The sequence below is a fragment of the Mizuhopecten yessoensis genome, unplaced genomic scaffold (genome assembly GCF_002113885.1).
Source record: "Mizuhopecten yessoensis strain PY_sf001 unplaced genomic scaffold, ASM211388v2 scaffold10829, whole genome shotgun sequence".
NCBI classification, from domain to species: domain Eukaryota; kingdom Metazoa; phylum Mollusca; class Bivalvia; order Pectinida; family Pectinidae; genus Mizuhopecten; species Mizuhopecten yessoensis.
In genome coordinates, this window is record NW_018408742.1 from 880751 (window position 1) to 895327 (window position 14577).

Consider the following 14577-nt stretch of genomic DNA (forward strand, 5'->3'; position numbering starts at 1 on the left):
GTTTTATATTTATCAATAAGTTTTATATTTATCAATAAGTTTTATATTTATCAATAAGTTTTATATTTATCAAAAAGTTTTATATTTATCAATAAGTTTTATATTTATCAAAAAGTTTTATATTTATCAATAAGTTTTATATTTATCAATAAGTTTTATCACCGGTGCTTAATCATGTGTCAAAAATATAGTACAGCGAAAGTAGAAATGTTCGATGTGTGGAAATGAGCTCAAAAATATCCACACGCTTATATGCATCGATGAATTGTAAAGATTATAGATATAAGGGATATGAATTGTACACTTCTGAACAGTTGCCAAAACGAACATTTCCACACTGCGATCTGTTTAAAGAATCATAAAGTGAACATTTACACACGCGAAAACTTCTACTTTTACAGTAATTAATTTGTTTCTTTCTCAACACCATACTTCTAGTATTTGTTTTACTTTTTTCACGGTTAAACATCCTTGCAACAACTAATGTCATATGTGGTCAGATACCTAGGAAGACAAAAAGGAGACAAAAGAGTGTTGCAATCGAGCCAGGATATCGTTTTTCATTTTCTTTAACTTCTGATAAACAAAATATAGAAGGAAGCACCGATTCGGTTATATGGTTGGTTCTCCATTAATATTACCACTTGTCCTTCACTACTGGGTCGCGGGTTCGAGACTTAAGTGGACCAGTCGCCAGGTACTGGCGTAGGTCGTTGGTTTTTCTCCGAGAACTCCGACTTTCCTCCACCACAAAAACCTTGCACGTCCTTAAATGACCAAAGCTGTTTATAGGGCATAAAATACAACAAACAAACTAACTTACGAAAACATTCAGTTGTATACAGCAGGCCATTTAATGGGTTTTTTTATTTTTATTTCTGACAGAAGAATACTTTTACATACTGCCGGCATTCAACAGAGGGTATATTTTGCGATACTTCTATACATTTTTAAAAAAATATTGATAGCATTCTGTAACTACTTGAATTTCATACCGAAAGTTTACATATTTTAGTGGTAATCTTATTTTAGCGTTGCCTTATTTTGATATTGTGCGTGCACCAATGTGACAAAATATGGCAATGCGGTGATACTCACGACCGCTTACCCGTATCAAAGTGGGTTTACAGCATATATGTCTACTGTAGAGTATAGTAGTAGGCTCCCCTAATTACCAAATCTCGTTGCAAACCTGACCACTATAATTTCCAGATCGGTAACTGTCTTCCTCTCAAAAGTTACGTTCTAACCTATACTGCTTATACATTTTACGTGTCACAGTTCATTCTCTCCTTCATACCCTGTTTTAAGTGTAAAGACGTCACGTGTCTTAGTTGATCCTCTATTTTAGTGGTTGCTCTAAGTATCAAAATACTGTTGATATTGCGGTGTATGTTTTTATATTTAACAATGCTCCTTACATTCATATTATACAGGCCGTGTTCAAAGCATGGTAAGCTTAACATCATGGTATCACAACAATTTCATCCACTTTAAAATCAAATGAAGTTGCAGATCATATTTCTGGGCATTCAAAATTATCATTAGTCGATAGGATATTCAAGTGAATGTGCAAAATCTTATGTAAGAAGTGTTTAAGCTCACATGTAGAACATTGATACAGGTTACATATCATTATATTTAAACTTTATCATATTTTATCTATTTTGTTTTAATAAGCAGTAAATCTACTAGTGATAGTATGGTATATTCGACACAGGTGGAAATATCTTCATATCACTTCTTTCAATGAATAAACATAAAACTAACACTCCCATTAATAAGGAATGAATTAACAGGTGAAATACCGGGACCAGCACTAAAAACAAAAACAGATGTTTGAAATAAGATGTATGTTATAAATTCATTGAATGATATGCGTGTATATTTGATAGTAGTTAATTCACACGAGAGATTTCGTGTCACATTGATGAAACAGATACACGGGACATCCACATTTCACGCCCCGATAGTATTGTAAAGAGGTAGATGACTCTCATTCCGGGTAGGGTTGCACATTATACAGAGGAATTCAAGCGCGTTGTCCTGTGATCACATATACCTTGTCGTCTTAAGCGAGATGCTTCTGTAAGGGTAGATTGCGTTATATGTCAGCGTTATCAAGTATAGTCAACTTGACGATAATACAAAGAACAAAAGACATTTGTTGGAACAGTATGCAACCCAGAAAAAAATGCAAGCGTGAAAGTTAACGGTATCAAATAACATTCTAACCATACTTAAAGAAATATTTTTTTGGGGGACACGTACAAATAGGTTTGATAAAAAGATAACTAAGTTCTCTATTTTGAAGCTTAGCAAGATGGTACATTGTTTTTTATTTGCATCAAATTATACAAAATATGATAGTGTTGCACCATATAAAACGTATATCTCTACCTTTGTCATAGAAGCTTGTTTCAACAAAAGCTGCCATTATATCACTTGATTGTAAACTATACTAGATATCCCGGTTCGTTTTTGATATTTCACAAATATGTGTCAGCTGGGTGTGGAATGTTTAAGGTATGTTTACTTAATATTAATATTTCCCGTAAAGACGAACGAAGCATGAAATTCATAAATGAAATCTTTGTACTTTTTCTGTTTATATCTAATGTCGTAGGTATGTAATATGGCGATCATTATCAGAGCAATAACAATCAGCTTTTTATCACTTTATTTTAAAGAAAACTTAAGACGTAACTATTTTCGCAATTTCTACATAGCATGTCGAGTTGGTTTTTCCTCTTGTAACGCAAAGGTTCTCGAAAACTGACTTACATTTTGCAAAGAAATTAATTTCAGACATAAACACACTCGCCAAACCTATCAAAAACATTTTGACATGTGTCTTGTGGGTCATTCCTCTCCTCGACAGAAGCATGGAAGACAAACAAAATGTAACCGACGCTTTCCAATGAAAATATATTTAAGGGGAAAAAACCCTTTGCAAAACAAAACAATGTTTCTTAAGATTTCTTTATCCAATTATTCTCAACTTTTCAGTTCACATCTGCAACCAAGTGGTCTTAGAAAACGGTCTAAGTCTATTAACATTAATACGAATTGTGTTTTGTTGCTCGTTGTAACTACCCCGGGTAGCTGTTTGAGAACTTGATATCATCATGAGGACGCTTACTTTCCGGAACACCTGGTCTTATTCCCCTTGTACGTTTGTTAGTGCCTCTATCCTTTGTTCACATCTTGCCTTAGTTAACATCGATTGTGTGTTCAAATTATGGTTTTATTTACTGTTCAGCATGTTTTCTTTTGAGTTTTAAGTAAAACAGTAAAACGCACCCTATTTATAAACAATGATCCATTCTTATCTATACATAATGTAGACAATGTATATATTTCAGATAATCAATGATTTAGATAAAGATAAAGGAAAACGCGTCTGTCTATGTCCTGTATTTGGCCAAATGTGAAACTGTAAACGCAGAGAAGAAACTCTAAACGAAGACATGTAGATATCTTAAACTTCATCGAACGAAATATCAATGAAAGAAGTCAGTTTCACAATGGTCAATTTTAAACTGCAAGTCATGCCATCTTGTCTAATTTTATAGCTAAACATATATTCTATCAACGCACCTGAGGCACATCAATAACAGCTGGCAACGAGAGAGACATTCATTCATGAAATATAATAATTCTGACGTCACATACACATATGTGGATGTTCCACGACGTTTTTAGTTCAGTAGGTTCTCTATTTGTTCTTGTCATTGAAAAAAACATTCTTCAAATTCGTTTTTATTTTATTTATATATAGGGGTAGGAAATTAATGGCAAACGGGACAGTTCGTTGGACTATGTAGTGGATTACTTGTCGTCTGCTCAAGGTACACAGCGAGGCGAGGTGTCTTGTTTCTGACATTGATACCAACCCGGGGTACATAAGTGGACGGTAAGAGTGTCACGTTGTCATAAAGAATGTCCAATAGCAACACGATACCGGCCTGTTTAGTTCCCCGTGATTAAATTTCCGATATTTACTTTTAGTATGGCCTAAATGTTTTGAATACATTTTTTTATTCTTGACCCAGATTATTTGTCGTTGGTAAAGCTTATAAAGTGTGTTTTTTTCTAAAGGAAAAATGAATATGTCATAACTAAATGGATATTAACAACAAAATGTTTAAAATAATATCAGTTTTTGTTCCGCTGTGTTTTTAAGTTGTGTAATTATCCACCATTTAAGTGATATTATCCACAAAAGAAATTCAGTGTTTGATGTATTTACATAATTTTATTCTGTTACAACACGAGGAGATGAATCTATAACGCTCACGTGCGACTGCACCTGTGAAGTTTGGTAATGCATACAGTATGCCAACAATTAATTACACTGCATCATACAGTTGTTGCGTTATTCGGTGATGTTAGGGGCCAGAAATACAAATCTCTCAGCTATTGTTTAAACAGACGGAAAGGTGCGTAAACTCTTTACTAAACATGTAAAACATTTAATATATTTGGAAACTTCTATTTAGTTTCCATTTCATGAAACTGTTTTGTTTTTAAATGTTCATTTCGTGCGCTTTTCGTCGTCAAGAAACATTCGACACCAGTTTCAAAGCACTTTCGACACTGTAATTAATTAAATAATCTTTGTTTTATTCTGACAAGTTTGAAAAAAAAATCAGGGAAATCCTGTTTTCTTCATCTTCGAAATCAACAGGTTCGGTTTTAAATACACACATCGTCTCTACACCATTGAAAAATGTCGAGAGAACAACCCTTATAAATTATTTCGTCAAATTGTACACGTCGCTTTTTTACCGTTTGACGTCAAGTTATACTTACAAATGTGAGTCAAAATTTAATGACGTCTTCCTGTTGTTATAACATTATTTAGGCACGTGCAAATGCACGTGAAATTATTAGTAATGTTAACTTTACAAGACTACCAATAAACCTTACGTTCTTGTAAGTATAGCAACATAAACGTAATGATCTTAAAACAAGTAATCCGAGTCAACGTGTGGTGTGACCTCTAAGTTTACCCTCAGAAATTGCTAAGAATAGACAATACGCAAGGTATTTCTATCATGTTGGAATCAAAGCAGCTGTATGTGTCACTTCAAATATTTGTGTCATCAAAAAGTATAAAACAAATATTTTCCTGATTACTTTTTAATTTTTGTGCACAAAACTTTGCTAAATACAGAATTATTACAGATATTTCACCCTTTTTATTGCCTGTCCAAAAAGTATGTTTACTTGTCTGATATTGATAATGCCTTTTAGTTCGGAAACATCTCGTACAGAACAAATCAGATATCATAGTGTTTCTTTAACATGTCGTACAAGTATTGCAATATGATACGACAGATTCGAAATCCAGGTGGCTGAAGTTGAGTTAGCTTCATAAGCGAATTTTCAAAGTAATATTTTGACATATATTCCGATAATTGTAATTATTTTTATCTTTGATATCTGATGGCGTCATTTGATCATGCATATCTAGCTGTTAGTTTGAATAATTATAACGAAAACATTCCCGACACAAATTTTAAATTTATGTTTTATTTAAAGAATTAAGCTTTCTACACTCGAGTAGATATGGTTTTATGGTATATGGTACACACTAGAAAGTAAAATGATACCAGTGAATTCTTTTCAGGTAAATGACACCTAGAAAATGAAATAATGTTCTCCAAAGAGTGCCAATCCCTCTAACACCGGGTACCCATATAATTACCCTATACCATTCGAAATTGGATATTCGCAAAGGGGAGAGAACTATTATCCGCAAATTTGATCTGATTTCATTGTTAGATATCAGTGTGGCACTGAGTAAGTTTTAAATAATAACACGCAAACTACTTCATCGCTATGATATACGCGCACAACTTGTAACTCATATTTATAATTTAGCAACAAAATAATACTAATATACAACATTTCATATATAGCGCCCTATCTAGCTAAAACGAACCACTCTGAAACGCTTAACAAAACATAGATATACAATTCAAACAGTCAATACAATTAGCATATACATTAATCAATACACTTTTGAGGAACTCGCAGGGGCTACCATATCAGGCGCTAACTACTTGTCATATGCCACCTGGCTAATATCTCCCTGTTTGTGTATGTATGCGTGTGTGCTGGAGATGTGTTGTGTATAAATATAAATATAATAAATATAAATAATATCAAAACTAGTAAAGATGAAACTAAATGCACTGCGAACACGCTCATTTATAAACTTCGGCTTGGAATTGACAGCAAGCAAACTTCATGGGGGACACCAAACATGTACACCTGATACTTACTGCCAAAGAAATAGTCCATAGTCGCTGTCATTTTAAAACACATCACCCATACTTCACATGTATTATCACAGAGAATTGTAAACAGCACGCTAAACGACTGTTTAAGCGCACTTCTAGTGGTCTAGGGGGCACAACTCTAACATAGGACCCCTAACGTCCTCTGTATTGCTCCCCTTACCTCGTGATAAATATTAGTTGTAAGTGTAGGATACATCAAAAACTGAAGTCAAACTCCGATCAAATTTAACAGACTACAACTGCGTTACAAAATTAATATACGTGAACTATTTTTTCCGGCATGACTACGGCTTTCTACTTCTAAATGGTACTGACCAACTTCAACAATTTGAAGATAAAATGACATACGAGGAGTGAAACATGGAAAGAGATTGTTTTTAAAAGATACGAGATGGTCTAATTTGCGTTTGAAAAGTGACGGTGGAGGGCTGATTTGAATAATTCCGTTGTGGGGCTCGAAATAATGTCAGGTGGGACTTTATTCCACTCGGGTATAGTTCGAGGGAAGAATTATGCCTTTCTGGTCTGGGTTTTTGAGTGGGGAATTTGATACGAAAACTGGTGGTTTGTTCGGGATTTTCTAACTGTAGGGATTAATCTGTCTGATTTTACGATAGCGACTTTCTGGTGAACAATGTTATGAAGCATGGTCAGACGAGCATCTCTACGTCTATCTGTTAGAGGGCGCAGCTTTAGGTGGTCCAACATTTCTGACACACTGGAGTTACGATGGTTGTACCTGTGCTTATTGAGCACATAGCGCGCTGCCCTTCGCTGGACCATTTCCAACTTGTCAATATTTGTTTGGGTGTGAGGGTCCCATACTGTACAGGCATACTCAAGTATTGAGTATTTTATAAATCATTTCTGGAAAGAAAACCATACATTGAGGGACTTTTATGAGAAATAGTATAGATGAGATAAACAAATATAACCAACAACATTTTTTTGAGTGAAAAATAAATCCGCGTGGCTAAACCGGGATATTCGAATCCTGGACTTCAAATTGATATACTATCGCTATAACCGATTTCGCTACCATACCGTGAGGAAGAAATGACTTACTGCAGTTATGGTCATGTCGGATCAAACTGTTTTCCATACTTAGTTACAGTTATTCTTTAACATGTTCATTCAAATCGACAATGTGTTATATGTTTTATGATGAAGTCTGTGTTGCATGCGGGAACAAACCCCGATCGATTCGTGTCTTCGTTGGATGTTGTCATCAGCCCCGAACTAAAGTTGAATGTCGGATCACATAGACATGTTGTGTTCTCGTTCCGAACCCCGGTCGTTTTAGTTAGGCTGAACGCAACTGCAAATGAGTATGCATTATGTTCACCTTTCCTAACCTCTTTTAATGGGTTTTCTATATAATATACATTGGATCTTACATGAGTGCTATTTCATATAGAAAGCATGGTCCTTTTTATCACATGACCGAGAAAAGTTTGTAAACATAGCGAATAAAATGCATTTTAAGGTCAAAATTGCAGTCTAGGTTTCCGCAGTTCAGACTCTCGATCTACTGTGTCCGTGGTGACGGCATAATATGCTCTGAAACCCAGTGACGTTTCATCAATATTTTATGACGTCGAAATAAGTAACATTATATGAGTTCACATGCGGAATACATTATATCAGTTTATTCACTAAATTACGCGGTAAACACGTGATTAAAGTATATCAAACATTTCTTGCATACATAACTATTAGACATGCAAAATTTAATATAAAAGAAGAATGTCTTTGTTATTTTCTGTCTTCCTCACCTGTAGTCGACCAAGGAGAAGAATCCGTGATCACTGTTGTAGGAACGCTGGTTATCTATATGTCAACTATAAAATATATAACTATAAACAATAAATATTTCATACTTTATACCTCTTTCTGAATTTCAACACACATCATGTTTTACTTTCAATAAGTATAACGAGAAGAGAGGATTATAGTGATTATTTAGATGCATAACATTTCGATAACCCAACGACAGAAACAAAATCAGAATATATTTAAATAGGAATACGGTCTTAAACCGGCCGAATCGATTTTTGATTCTACAATGTACCACGTTTGCGATGTAACGACACTTTTCATTTGTTAATAATGGATTATTAGATGATAGACCTTGCGTGTGCATGTGTTATTTTCCAACAGACCAAAGCTCTTACAAAACCCTCCCCGGCAAATGTGCCGGTAAACAAGCGAGTCGCGGGATTGGTTTCGTTTGCCGAGTAAGGTTACCTGCATTCAATTCTGTATGCATTTGAAGATTTGCTAGGGGACAAACAAACACATCGCTTAACCTCTAGATCGACTTTAAACCTGTCAAGCTCACGTTCAGAATGTTCCACTTAACTTGCTGCAAAGGTAACTTGATATAGTGCTTGTAAATCTGTTTAAATGTTCGTTCTATGTGTTGACAAGCGATGTCGATAGATTGGTGAATTTGATTGATTGAAATAACATCATGCATACGCATTCCGTGAGTATTTATTGTTAATCGTCTGTCGACTTAATGGCAACTGCTGCTATATAATCAGCCCTTCTGGTTTTGCAATTGGTGTCTATATTGTGATATCCGCCATGTCGTGGGCGGTTATGGAGTGGTTAACGCTCCGGCCTTCAACGTACGCGGCTGGGGTTCGATCCCCGAAGTCGTCGTACGCATGGAATATTCAGGGAAAGTGTTTTCTCCTGCCCACACAACTCCAACAACTCAGGTGGAGTATAAAATGGTCCGGAGTGGATGTTGCGGTTCTGTGATGTAGCATTCAAGTTAGGTGGCACTATAAATTATACCGTTGGAAACACGGTCCCAATAAATCAGAACACAATACATCTCCAGCACACATGCATGCATACACACATAGGGAGATATTAGCCAGGTGGCATAGGACTAGTAGTAGATTAATGTATATGGTAATTGTATTGATTGTTTATATTGTATATTAATGTACTGTAAAGCGCTTTAGAGTTGCTTATTCTAGCTAGATTGGGCGCTATATCAAATGCTGTGTGTATTAGCCCTATCGTTTCACAAGATTTCAGCCTTGTTGCATGTCATCGTAGTCTCCAGCAGTTCACCTGTCTATTTTTATGACAGACAGCTTGAAATTGTCTAAATGAGGCATTTCTGGCCATCAAATGACTTTTGCTATTAAATTATAGAGGAGTCGAACTCTAACTCTACAACATTCAGAAGTATACATATATATATATATATATATATATATACTAGTTACTCATTTATTTATTGCCTTTCAACGGAAACCGATCTTCGTGTATTTCTGTTCCTATTGATCGCACACGACAAAAGAAAGAAAAAACTACGTTGTCTCGTTGTTCAAAAACTGACTTGCTTAAAAAGCCGTGAATACAAACTTATTTTTTAGACATATTTGAAAACTTTATATTTTTGTTGATTTTTATCTTCACATTATCATTATGAACCCATACACTTGCAGTTTAAGTTTTGAATGTAAGCCCTGTTGAAGGAATTGTATTCGTTGACTTGTTTAAAAGCTAAGTATACATTGAACAATTCGGCCCTGTGTGTACGCCTACAACATTGCAACAGTGCTGTTATTTTGAAGGTTTTAATTTTCGAAGTTTTATGTTTCTAGAACAAAAAACGTGGGGTTTAAACCGAAGTGGTAGGCAAGAGTACTATTTGGTCAAATATTCTTTTTCATAATTCCGAAAACAAATTCTGGAAATTTAATTTGAAAATATATCATACAATGTACTTTATACATAATCTCTGTGTTTGCACACTAAATTGGCAGTATGTATATATGCTCGCTTGCTTGCTTACTTCTTATCTTTGGCTGATAATATACATTATAGGGAAATGCTAATAACTTTATAGACCGTTTGGAAAAATCTTTTCCTTTGTTTTTAAATGAAAATAGGGAATCGAAAATAAGCACTCGAATTGCATACGAAAAGCTTTTAAAGATTAAGCGCAGTGATGCGTCGATGGTACAACAAGCCGAGAAAAGGAGGTTCGAATTCTTCTCTAGAATCCAATCTGACGTACATCAATTCATCTATGTAATTTATTCCACTTATAAGTGTAAGCAACACGCCTGGTAAAGTTTTACATGAAAATGTAGGTGTAACGTGCATGTTGAAAACAACGTTAATGCATCATTGTAAAACAATTAATAATTAAATCTACTTAGCATGCTTATCTTACCATCTCTCTTCCCAAAGGCCATACTCAATAACCCTTTTATAGACAGTTATATCATACCATTCCATTTGTCGAGTATATATGGTTTTTAATGTCCCAGTTGAGGTTTTCCATCGGCGCCAGTAACGTTTTGACAAAGCAATTAGGCAATTGTATCCATTAAAATTTAATGTGGATTCCCATTATATAATCCGAAAAGGCATGTGAAACGTGTGGCTGCGAGGAAACGTTCAATAGCAACCCGTTATCATTCAAAACTACTTCAAAGTGTCACCATCTAACAGCATCATCTAACAGCAGGAACTATGTTCGGTGGTTCACGGATTAGAGAGGCACTCTATCTTTTCTGTGTGGTTTTTGTGACTTGTACATGTACCTTACAGAAGCAGAATGACATAGAAGGTCAAGTATATCTTTTTGCTGGTTAATGATTATCTAAAAAAATATTCGATTATATACAAGAGAAAAAACAGAATCTTTCTAACTTATCTCATCTGCTTATGTTCAACACTGATATTACAATAAAGACTACGTTCATTTTGTTTATTAGATTTAAACTCTCCTAATTCAATTTTTTATATTGATCATAAACTTTGTTGTAAAGTGTTTGAATTATTCTAAAAAAAAGAAATTTAATCTTAAACTTTGCTGACAATGAAGGAAAACGATTCATTTTTGAATTATTTTGAAACTTTGTAATTCAAAACACTATTGAATTGCTATCTGATCTGTGCTATGCACCAGGGAAAACACAATTTTGTACATTTATATCAAATTTTGCTTACAACAGGAGGAAAATCAATAATTTTTTACATTAATATGGAACGTTTCTATAACATAAAGCAAAAACCTTTCATTGTTTTAAACTACATTCATTTTGTATATCAATGTTAAACTTGGCAATTACAATAGAGCAAGCACAGTTATTTTGCACATTTATGTTAAATTGGGTTATTTCAAGAAAGCAAAGACATTACATGTTATACATCCTTGATAAACGTGGCTACTGCAATAAAGCAAACACAGTTCAATTTGTACATTAAAGTTAAACATGAATATCCCATTAGAGCAACCACACATCGTATAGTATATCAATCTTAAACCTGTCTTTTACAACAAAGCTAACACATGTTCATTTTGTATATCGATATAATCCCTGATATTTTTATTCAGTTTTTGAAAGCACATACACATGCCAATATTTGGGAGACTATAACATACTCTTCACAGTACACTCATTCTAAACATTCCATACACATTTCATGTTAACCTTACTCATTGTTAAACTTGACTCTTACAAAAGAGCAAATACAATTCATTTTGTTGAATGTTTAACTTGGCTATTACAATTGATTAAACACAATAGTAACTAGTAATAGTTAACTTGGCTTTTACAATGAAGCAAACATAAGTCATATTTACCTTAATTTTTAAACTTGTTTAGTACAATGAAACAAACACAGTTCATTTATATAATGTTGAACTTGGCTATTTCAATAGCGAAAATACAAATCATTTTATATATCAATGTAAATCTTGAATAGAGCAAACACAATTCATTTATATAATGTTAAACTTGGCTATTTCAATAGCGAAAATACAAATCATTTTATATATCAATGTAAATCTTGAATAGAGCAAACACAATTCATTTATATAATGTTAAACTTGGCTATTTCAATAGCGAAAATAAAATCATTTTATATATCAAAGTAAATCTTGAATATAGCAAACACAATTCATTTATATAATGTTAAACTTGGCTATTTCAATATCGAAAATACAAATCATTATATATATCAATGTAAATCTTGAATAGAGCAAACACAATTCATTTATATAATGTTAAACTTGGCTATTTCAATAGCGAAAATCAAATCATTTTATATATCAAAGTAAATCTTGAATATAGCAAACACAATTCATATATATAATGTTAAACTTGGCTATTCCAATAGCGAAAATACAAATCATTCTATATATCAATGTAAATCTTGAATAGAGCAAACAAAATTCATTTATATGATGTTAAACTTGGCTATTCCAATAGCGATAATACAAATCATTCTATATATCAATGTAAATCTTGAATAGAGCAAACACAATTCATTTTTATAATGTTAAAACTTGGCTATTTCAATAGCGAAAATACAAATCATTTTATATATCAATGTAAATTTTGAATAGAGCAAACACAATTCATTTTTATAATGTTAAAACTTGGCTATTTCAATAGCGAAAATACAAATCATTATATATATCAATGTAAATCATGAATAGAGCAAACACAATTCATTAATATAATGTTAAACTTGGCTATTTCAATAGCGAAAATACAAATCATTTAATACATCAATGTAAATCTTGAATAGAGCAAACAAAATTCATTCATATAATGTTAAACATGGCTATTTCAATAGCGAAAATACCAATCATTTTATATATCAATGTAAATCTTGAATAGAGCAAACACAATTCATTTATATAATGTTAAACTTGGCTATTTCAATAGCGAAAATACAAATCATTTTATATATCAATGTAAATCTTGAAAAGAGCAAACACAGTTCAATTTTTACATAAATGTCAAACATGGCAATTACAAGAAAGCTAAGACATTTTTCATTTTGCATATTTTTTTTTTAACTTAGCGATAACAATACAGCAGTCACAATTCCTTACGTATATCGATGTTAAACTTGGCTTTCTTAATAGAACAAATGCATCTCAACTGTACAGTAGCATTATTGGTTTATATTACAAAATAACAAGCACCATTCATTTTGTTTATCAATGTTATATTATTCGTTCCTATTTCAACTGTGCAAACACCATATATTTGTAGACTACGCTTATGTTAAACTTAGATACTAGAACAAATGTTTTGTATATTAGTCTTTAACGTTACTATTCTATAAGATCAAATAAAACTAATTTTGTAAAACTATGTTGAAATTTTATGATACAAAACTTAAATAGCATTAAACTGAAACAACCGTATATTCATAATTACTTTAAAATATACATTCGAACATGATTGTTAATTTCATTTATTATCTTTTTTATTTATTATTTTATTATATTTCATTTTTTTTTATCACCCTGTTCTGACAGCGCATCAACCGTATATTTGGACGTGATTGTCAATTTATTTAATTATTTTGTTATTATTCATTTTAGTATGATTTTATTGATTTATTTTGAATTTTCCATGAATAACGGCATCAATAACAATGTGATGTCCCGACACCGGGAACATACCGATGTAGAATTACAACGCGTCTGTGTGGTTTCTGAGCTATTTATTGTGATTTGAATGAGAGAGAAATACTCTTTAATGCCGAGAGGTGTAGGAGAGGGACAATTCCATATGTGTGTTAACCACTTCCCCCTCAGCAAGCCTCGGTTCTAACCAATTTGAAAACCACTCGGATGGAATTTTCCTATTCTACACCCCATACGCATAAAAGAACCTTATCATCAATGACATTCCCATGATACAATGTATATTGAATGTAGCTTTTTTTCAATTCTCTCCATAAAAAGATACAAAATAAATAGGATTGTTTCCTCTTCAAATATATAGAGGTTACACAACGAGTGGTTGTTGAATATGGTATTTATTTCACTCGAGTTAGTTAATTTTCAAAAGTTACAAAAGACACGATTTAGCTTTTGAAAATTAACTAACAAGAGTGAAATAAATACCATATTCAACAACCACTCGTTGTGTGATCTGTTTCTACCACAATCTCAGTCGGAAACAGCTGGAGTATTTCCTGATTTGAATAACATCCACACATGTGTTTGTTGACAAGGCTGGCGTAGTGATATGACACATATGTAAAAAGTCACTCATCAATATTTTTTACAAATTTAATCATTTTCAAAATTTATGTTTCGGCAACAACTTCGTGAAAAAAAATAATAGATGAACGACTTTAGATATTGAGAGTATGCAATATTGCATGAATTAATATATATTAACCACGGACTATATGCGCGTAAGCATATCGTACGAAGTCTGCCTCCCGCCAAGTGATGAAGACGAACTAATCGCTGTCA